General features: G+C 39.8%; 2 long non-coding RNA genes across 2 annotated transcripts; one reads left to right on the forward strand and one right to left on the reverse strand.

Moving 5' to 3' along the window:
* The first annotated feature begins 3953 nt into the window (after positions 1-3953).
* On the forward strand, positions 3954-5597 carry LOC102472437 (uncharacterized). Its single transcript, XR_001370895.2, has 3 exons — positions 3954-4136; positions 4869-4909; positions 5187-5597. It is a non-coding gene; the product is annotated as an uncharacterized LOC102472437 (long non-coding RNA).
* A 1942-nt stretch (positions 5598-7539) lies between these two features.
* On the reverse strand, positions 7540-8230 carry LOC114009065 (uncharacterized). Its single transcript, XR_003550537.1, has 2 exons — positions 7816-8230; positions 7540-7721 (listed from the first exon to the last, which is right to left on the reverse strand). It is a non-coding gene; the product is annotated as an uncharacterized LOC114009065 (long non-coding RNA).
* Positions 8231-8236: the final 6 nt, after the last annotated feature.

Consider the following 8236-nt stretch of genomic DNA (forward strand, 5'->3'; position numbering starts at 1 on the left):
GACAAAAAGCTTTCCAAAAAAAAAAAAAAAAAAAAATCTAGAACCCGAGAGCTGAAAAAGCTCTTTTTATGTCTATTTTACTTGCTCTTGACTACAACCCAGGGAACTAACTCTCCAGTGTCCAGCACGGTACTGGGTACATAGCAGGGACTCAGTAAATGCTTGCTGAATGAATGAATCCGTAAAGGAATGGACGGGTAAGAAGAGCGAAAGCCAGTGGTTACAGTATACGCTTTGCACTCACCTGTCCAGCCTGACCTGGGGAACTTCTTTGTCTTCTCTGAGGGTGGAGACCTTCCTCCTAGTCTGTGCTCTGCAATCTGCAATCTGGTCCTTAACGTGGCTTCAAATGCGCTAATGAAGCTGAAGAATTTATCTTAGTGTTAATTCATTTCAATTCAAATAGCTACACACGGCTATGCAGATCTAGAGTTTGAATTCTAGCTCTGTTTATTTAGCTTGTAACCTGGGCAAAATGCCTTAATTTCTCTAAGTGTCGATTTCCACAAATGGAAACTGGGGAAAATAACATTCCCTTATCTCACTGGTTGTGCTGTACGAGCTCCTGTACGAGGGGGGTCTTGAAGTTCATGGCAAATGAGTATGATGGGAAAACTGTGCATGAATTTCAAAATGTGTTGTCACCAAAATAAACTCACACTTTAATTCCATTTTCCCGTGAGCTTTCTGAAGTTGTGTCATATGGGAAGGGTGATGCTTTCTGGGGCTGGGGAGGGTGTAAGCCTTGGCCCCAGCAGAATCGAAACAAATGGAAGATAGCATTTTCACCACTGTGACTCTCACTACCATCGCTGTGACTGCTACTGCAGAGGCAACGCAGAGACTCAGTGGGGTTGGTATTTCCTGGATTCCTTACTGCAGTGGCTTCCTAACTACCAAGTTCAACAGGGTTCCCAGGCCCCACATGGGCCCTAAACATTGCCCATCCACTGAGATGTGAGTCTTTCACGACGTTTGCAAACAGTATTCAAATTCATGGAGATTCTCTGGAACTAATAAAACATAAATTCCTTTCAAATCAATACTGAATTTATAGTAGCTTTTTGCATGTAGATTCTGTCAAGGGATACCACAACTATTACTAAAGGCAGTATCTTGGAATCTTTTGACACTGAAAAGACAGTCTTATCCTTTGTCAACACTTCCTTGTTAAAACAGTATTAAAGAAGCGGAAGGCAGAGAATATCTGTACATAACACAGAAAACAGTTAAACATCAAGAGAAAATGGTGATGCGAGACGCTCCAAAAATCAGTATTATTTTAGGTACCTTGGCTAGAATGGCAGTTTTGACCAGAGGAGGTTTAATTAAAGTCAGTTAATAGAAAGGGTCCAGGCATAAGTCCCTAAAGGATCCTGCAAGAATCAGCAACAACAATAAAGAACGCTCTTTTAGTTTTAAAAAACAAAATTACACCAATTCAGAATGGATGACATCGTTGATGGTAAAGATTTCAGAATTTTAGAACCGTGATGCTGAGTAGAATAAATGTAACCCAGAAAGTACACATGAGGCTGAGCTGGCATGAGAAAGTAAAATACTACAATTATATATACTTTTTACCTTAAAACAACAACAACAAAAAAGAAGTCAAGCTTCCTTGATATGTAATATATGTGTTAACAGTGGTACATACATATTAAATAAATTTACACCTGAGGGAGGCATTACAAAATTATATTACTAAGAAGGCGACACAATTAAAATCTTCAGAAATGTTTATTTTTAGAAGAGGAGCTCAGTATAAACTGCAGTATGATGGAATTAAATAGTCAAAAACAGAATCAACTTACTTCTACTGGTTAGCTTTTCCTATATAACCACCCTCAAAACAATCTGACTTATGGACAACTACCATTTTTATTGTTCCAAACCCGCACCATGTCACTTGAACTGAACAACCTAGACTAAAGGTTGTGAAAAATAAAGCACCTGAGGGAGGGGTGAAAGGGATGGGATGAGTTTGCTACAAAAAGAGAACATTAATAGGAAAGAGGAGTATGTGCGTTAGATAGTTAATATCTTGATTTCTAATAAAATTTAGTTTCCAATGAACTTCACAGTGAGAGGAAAACATTTTGAATGGGCAAGTCCTCAAAGCAACAGCAATTAAAGCACTTTTCTTCGGTTCTCAAATTGATTTTGTAATTACGAAACGATGTGATTTCAGAGAGTTCCGTCTGGGTAGAAATGACATTGTCAGCTGATAGGAAAATGACTAGTAAATCCCAGCGGAGATGTATACATTCCATACCTATCAACTTTTCTTATTTTTATCAAAGAACTGGCTATTTGTCTCTGCTCTTTTATATATGGCCTTTGGATCTTTTGCTTTTCCCCCCAGCCCAGATTTTGTCATTGTAAATGCAAAACATGAGCAGATTTGAAAATGGATTATGAAGAAAAAGCGTGGGATTAAACAAAAGAAAGATGGAGTAAAACGCACGCCCGCCGCTGCACGAGAAACCGTGTGACAAACCTGCGGTACCTCTGTATATAAAACGGGGACGACTAAGAGTGGTGCTTCTTCACCCACAAAGAATATTTGAAATAGAATACATTTTAAAGAACACTCCTGCAAATGCAATGTCCCATTTGGGTATAGCTAGAATCAAAATTCTGATTGAATAATTGTATACCTTCTCCTAGAATTAAAATTTCTACAAAGCTCTATCAAAATGCTATTAAAAAATCTGTGCGTTGTATAAACTATTGTAAGATATAGAACGAAATGTTAAAATCACCCAATAGGATAAGTTTTAATACCTAATAGCCTTAAAAATTTGACCATGATACAATTCTTTTTTTTTTTTTCTTTTTATCTCTTTAACAAACAAAAAAATGAAGGGGGCAATACAAACAAAAGTGTCATTTCTCCCAGCATTACTGGGGAAAAAATTAGAAATGATTCCATCCTTAATCTAGGAGAACTGTTCAGCCAAGTAGTTAAAAAAAAAAAAAAATTCAATCTGTATGTTCCTCTACTTTTCTAGGCCCGAAGTTATTTTTTTGCTGAATGATGCAAAAGAGAAAATGGACATTTGCTTCTGGCACTGTGACCTTTTCCAGGCCCCTGCCTGTGTTCCCTGATACAAAGTATTTCTGGCGCACACTTGTGATATAACCAGTCACTATTCTCCATAAACACTCAACTGGACAGCAAGTGAAAGTAAAAAAAAAATCTCTTTCCTATCAACAAAGAACGCCACACTATAAACACACTTCTTTTATGAGATAGATGATTTTTTAAAAAAATATTAGTTTAGATACGGAACTGCTTAACACTTTTCTTACAGTTACACATATGGATGTATCTAATTTTTGTCCTAAAGCCAATATAGTTCTTACATATTATAAAGCATTTTTATTTTTAAAAGGAAATTCATAGCTTGTCCATATGTTTTACAGATAAGACATGGCAGAAAACCTCCATACATCTAAAAATGCCATAGTCTACTCCCTAGTAGATACACTCTAATACAGACTAATACCCGATGCAACTCCGTACTTACCCACTGATGACTAAACCATTTAGGATGAGTAGGTGCAGGGGGGTGGGGGGGAGGACAAAAAGGACTAGGGAGGGTTTTTTGTTTTGACAATAGGCGTATTTACCGAACAGGACATTTTGCTCAGTATTTTGTTTTAGTGTGGGGGGGGAATCATAATTGTATTTAGACTTTATATGGCATGGGTTACTCAGTTCACAGCAGAAGCACCTGCAGCAAATTAATTTGTTGTAGCACATTAATTATCTCATAGCTTCTATTCAGGCTGCAGCTGTTGCTATTATGTTAATAATATTTTTATCACCACTGTATACAACAGGTTATGGCAATAATAGAAATATCTTTTTTTTTTTTTTTTTGGCTCTCCCCCCCCACCCTGTCGTTTCCATTTTTCTATGTCAGAAGGGAAGACTGAAAGAAATTTAAGCAAATTAAGCCCCAAAGCACAGGATAATTTTCTATTTCTGAACTGATTTGTAAGAGAATGGGTAACTGAAATTAGCAAAGAATCACCCCACACAAAGATGGCGCGTGCAGAATTTGTGAAAGCGAAAAAGAAGGCGAAGGAGAAGCAAAAGAGGGACGGAATACTGCAGAGCTGGGGTGGTGAGTGTTTGGATGGGGGCGGGGAAAATGCTGCAGTTTTCATGAAATAATAAGGTGGGGAAAAAAGGCATACAAAGAGTAGGTTTTTCATTGTTTGTAAAATATAAACACAGATGAATTCTGTCTTTGGTTTGTTCATGCTTTTCACTCTGCACAGCAGGGATGTTCTTAAGAAGTTGCCCTCTGCGAAATTTCAGTAAATGGGAACCGTGGACCCTGCATGATGGGATTATAATCACACCAGCCACTCCTTTTACATAATTTTTTGTTTGGGATCCAGTAAGACTCCCTGTTTTTGATAATATAGAAAGCAATAGACAAGCATATGTCGATAAACTGAGGGTTTGCGTCCCTATAGCCCAGTGTGGGCTAAAACAAAAAAAACTGGTGACATCACATCTACAAATCTCAATGGATTCAAAAACAATATGAAAATTTTCAGCTGACAAGAACATGTCTGCTGCCTGCAGTCCCCTGCAATAGCTCACCATGTTGCCTACTAACCAAAAGATCAAAAATTATCGATTTCATGGCGCTGCGTGCTCTGGAAAGAAAAGCTACTTGAAAATTTGCATTGTTTAAGAAATGAGTTAAAAGAATCTTTTTTTTTTTTTTTCCTGAGCACTTTGGAATGTGAAAATGGCTTGTTTTAATCTTATCCATGATTTACTATAATTCTATTATTTTTAGCAGCTGGAGTCCAGAAATGATTTTTTTTTTCGATGAATTTAGGATTTTGCCGCAGTATACATCTGCAGTCCCAGAATCCTTTGGTAAGTTAATCCTTCTTGCGATGGGAAACGCCTTTCACCTTCTTGTGAATGAAATATCTGCAACCATTTTGAAATTTTTAATAGAGGGGTGTGTGTGTGTGGTGTGTGTGTGTGTGCACGCGTGTATCAGGGAGGGTGTGTCTTTGAGGCATGATTTCTTAGCAATGCGGCGGGATTTGTCTTAGTTCTTAGAAACACTGAGAAACAGGTACCTGTGTGTTCTGTGAATATCATGGATAATGTCTCCATTGCTTTCCCTTCACACTTGCTATGGTAGCCATGAAACGAACTTCCTTAGTAAGACAAACCAATGAAGGCCTTGCGAACACTTACCTCCAAGCCTGAAGGGTGTCCCTGGCATAAGTGAAACCACCAGGAACGGGACTACCACGGTAGCCCTTGCCACGACCACCATGCCCATCGCCTCCGCCACCTTCGCCACCCCCTCCCTTGCTCTGCAGTACACATCGGCTGCAAGCTTACCACAGTGGCTCTCGGCCGAATTTGCGCAGTGGGTTCCTAGATTACTTCTGTGTGTGAGAATAGCCAACCATGTAGTCTGACAAGAGGCATTTACAACTACTTAGCCTGTTCAGCTGGAAAGAAATCAAAAGATAACACTGAACCCTGAGATGATGTATTGCAAATCAAAAGTCCCAATCCATAAATAGCCCTCTTGATGAACTGCTAAATGAAAAGCTGATCCTGATTATGGCCCGGTGTTCTCACGTTGTCATAAAGACATATTTTTAACAGGCCTTCTTGGAGAGTCGGGATTTACTGTTTTGAAATGCACGGAATATTATTGAGTCTTACCTTTCTGCTGGGAGGAAATTCTCCCCAAAGGGATTAGGCTATAGAGTCCGAAGGAGACCGCACCCTAGTTTCACAGCTTGTTTTCTACCATTTCTGCTTATTTCCAAGTCGGGTTGATTCAGTTACCATTTTACATGAATTTAAGGGACCTAATCAAAAGAAGCCAGTCATCCTTTCCCCTGTCTCTAAAAAGAAGCTCATTGTCTTAGGCGCTCAATAAATGTTTAATTAATGGATTTGATAGAGTTAAGTATCCAAAAAAGTGAACTCAACGGACCTTCTTTATAATGCTGGCTTGATTAATGTTTCTGTCTGAAGTGCGAAAACAATCTAGGCATTCTTTTTTTTTTTTTTTTTTTGCCTGCAGGTAATTGAAAAGCTTGTGTTTTAGGGAAGGGTGTTTTACGTTCAGGTCTGTGAGGCCACTGCTTGATATACCAGTGGTATGATATTAGGGCAAGTAACAGCTTCTCCGTTAAGCCAGCTGGAGACCCTTTCCCTCTCTAGGAACACAGACTAAAATTTAGAACCATTTGTCACAGTTTCACAAAATGATATAATTTATGTCAAACACAGCGGGCTGGCTCTTGAAAGAAAAGGTGTAAAGATAACCAAGTACTTTCTATGAAATCTATTGCCCAAGGTTGTTTCCTTTTTTAAATTATTATTTTTTTTTTTTTTTACAAAAATCACTTATTTACCAACTCATTAGGTGTTTTGATGCTGTGCTTCTCTTTGCTTTGGTGATAGTATTTGTCTTCATTTCATAGCAATGATCAACTCATGTTTTTGGTGAGAAAATGAGAACAATCTGTTTTAAAAAAATAAAAATTCTGAGCAATTTGGTAAAACCCAACTAACTTGTTTTAAGGCTACTCACCTGGCAATTTTTCAGTAGGCTTATATTTGACAGAAAAAAAATAGAAGGCTGCACTTTTGCAAATTTTACACTCCTTCAAGTATCAAGAGATTCAAACATCCTAATCCTAAATTTATATTGAAATATTTAAATGAAAAGGTTTGGTTACATTGGCATGTAAACAGAGAAATACAAAATGCTTTTATGTTTTCGATCTTTTAGTGGTGCAGATACTTCTTAACGAATTTTAACAGCGTGCCTTGTATTCAGCAAAAATAAACTGAACACAGAAAAAAGCACGAGTCTTGAAAAAAAGACCCTTCTGATAGTAGTTGATCAATCATGTGATTTTAAAACGTGTGACTTTAATCAACTCAACTGTGTATTTTTTTTTACTCGGTGAATGACAATTAAAATTGGGGACAACATTCCTAAGAGCCATTTATACGTCTGAGTTTATGTTAGAAACATTGCTTTGATGAAATGCCTTTTTTTTCCTGTACCCTTTTTGAACTGTGGCCAGCTGAGTTAACCGTAGCCAGCAGCTACACTTAATTGTACAGAATGACTAGCCAAGATGGGAATGAGAAAGTCATCTTAGACAATGGACCTCACTGATGAGCATCTCGGTGTGTGGACTTTTTTCCCTGCAGTGGACCACATGTGTGTGCTCCGATGACAGACAGCAGTCGACATCACGACCGTGTACAATAATATCTTTAAGGCAGAAAAAGAAAACTTTAAGAATAGGTTGGCCCAGAAACCTTAGCTATGCCGACAACCACGCATCCTCCTTCCGTGAGTGAATGAGTGAGGAGGTTTCCTGCTCCTACCTATGTATATAGACCTATTGTTTGCATGTATTAATTACGGTCCTGGGATAAAAGCACTGCTGCTTTTTGTACTCTCTCCATTGTTTTGCTGGGAAAATAAGCATAAAACAATAGACAGGAGAAAGTGAATTGATCATGATCGTGTTTTCGCTCTGACCAATGCCAATGTCGCTGGATTCCAATGGAGATATTTCAAGGGGCCACGATGACCCAACTTCAGCCGGTTGGAACGATTCGAAAATGTTTTTTGCAGAATAGGACATTAGTTTTTCAAGAGTCGAGGCCGTCTAATCGATGGCTCTTTCTGTAAGAAACATAGTTGGGTTTGTCAAATGAATTCTACCTGTAGACATGCACCTTCTTCAAAAAAAAATCCCCACGAAGAAACCTATTGATACCTAGTGACACAGGAGACCTTGGTAAAAATGGAACCTGTGAGAATGAAGCTAACAGTGCACTGAGCGAACGGAGTTCCCTTAGTTTTCCGTCCACAGCAGGGACTCGGGACTTGTTGAGCGGCGGGCTGGGAGCCCATCCCGTGGAGCTCACAGCCTTCGGACGTGGGGCTCTCGGCCCGGCGGTTCCCGTTCGGATGCAGGTGGAGCAGCGGGTGGGGATGCGGGATCCACTATCCGTGCAGTGGGGGCAGCGGGATGCGGTGCCGCCGGGCCCCGAGCCAGGTCCTGCAGCGTGGGGCGCAGTCCGCAGCCACGGCGAGCCCGGCCCGACCCGGCCCGGAGCCTCCCGATCAGCAGCGGAGCGGCCTCGGCGTCGGGATCCAGGTGGGCTCCGACGTCAGCGTCCGCGCCGCGGCCGCCC

The sequence above is a fragment of the Tupaia chinensis genome, unplaced genomic scaffold (genome assembly GCF_000334495.1).
Source record: "Tupaia chinensis unplaced genomic scaffold, TupChi_1.0 Scaffold000451_2, whole genome shotgun sequence".
Lineage (NCBI taxonomy): Eukaryota > Metazoa > Chordata > Mammalia > Scandentia > Tupaiidae > Tupaia > Tupaia belangeri.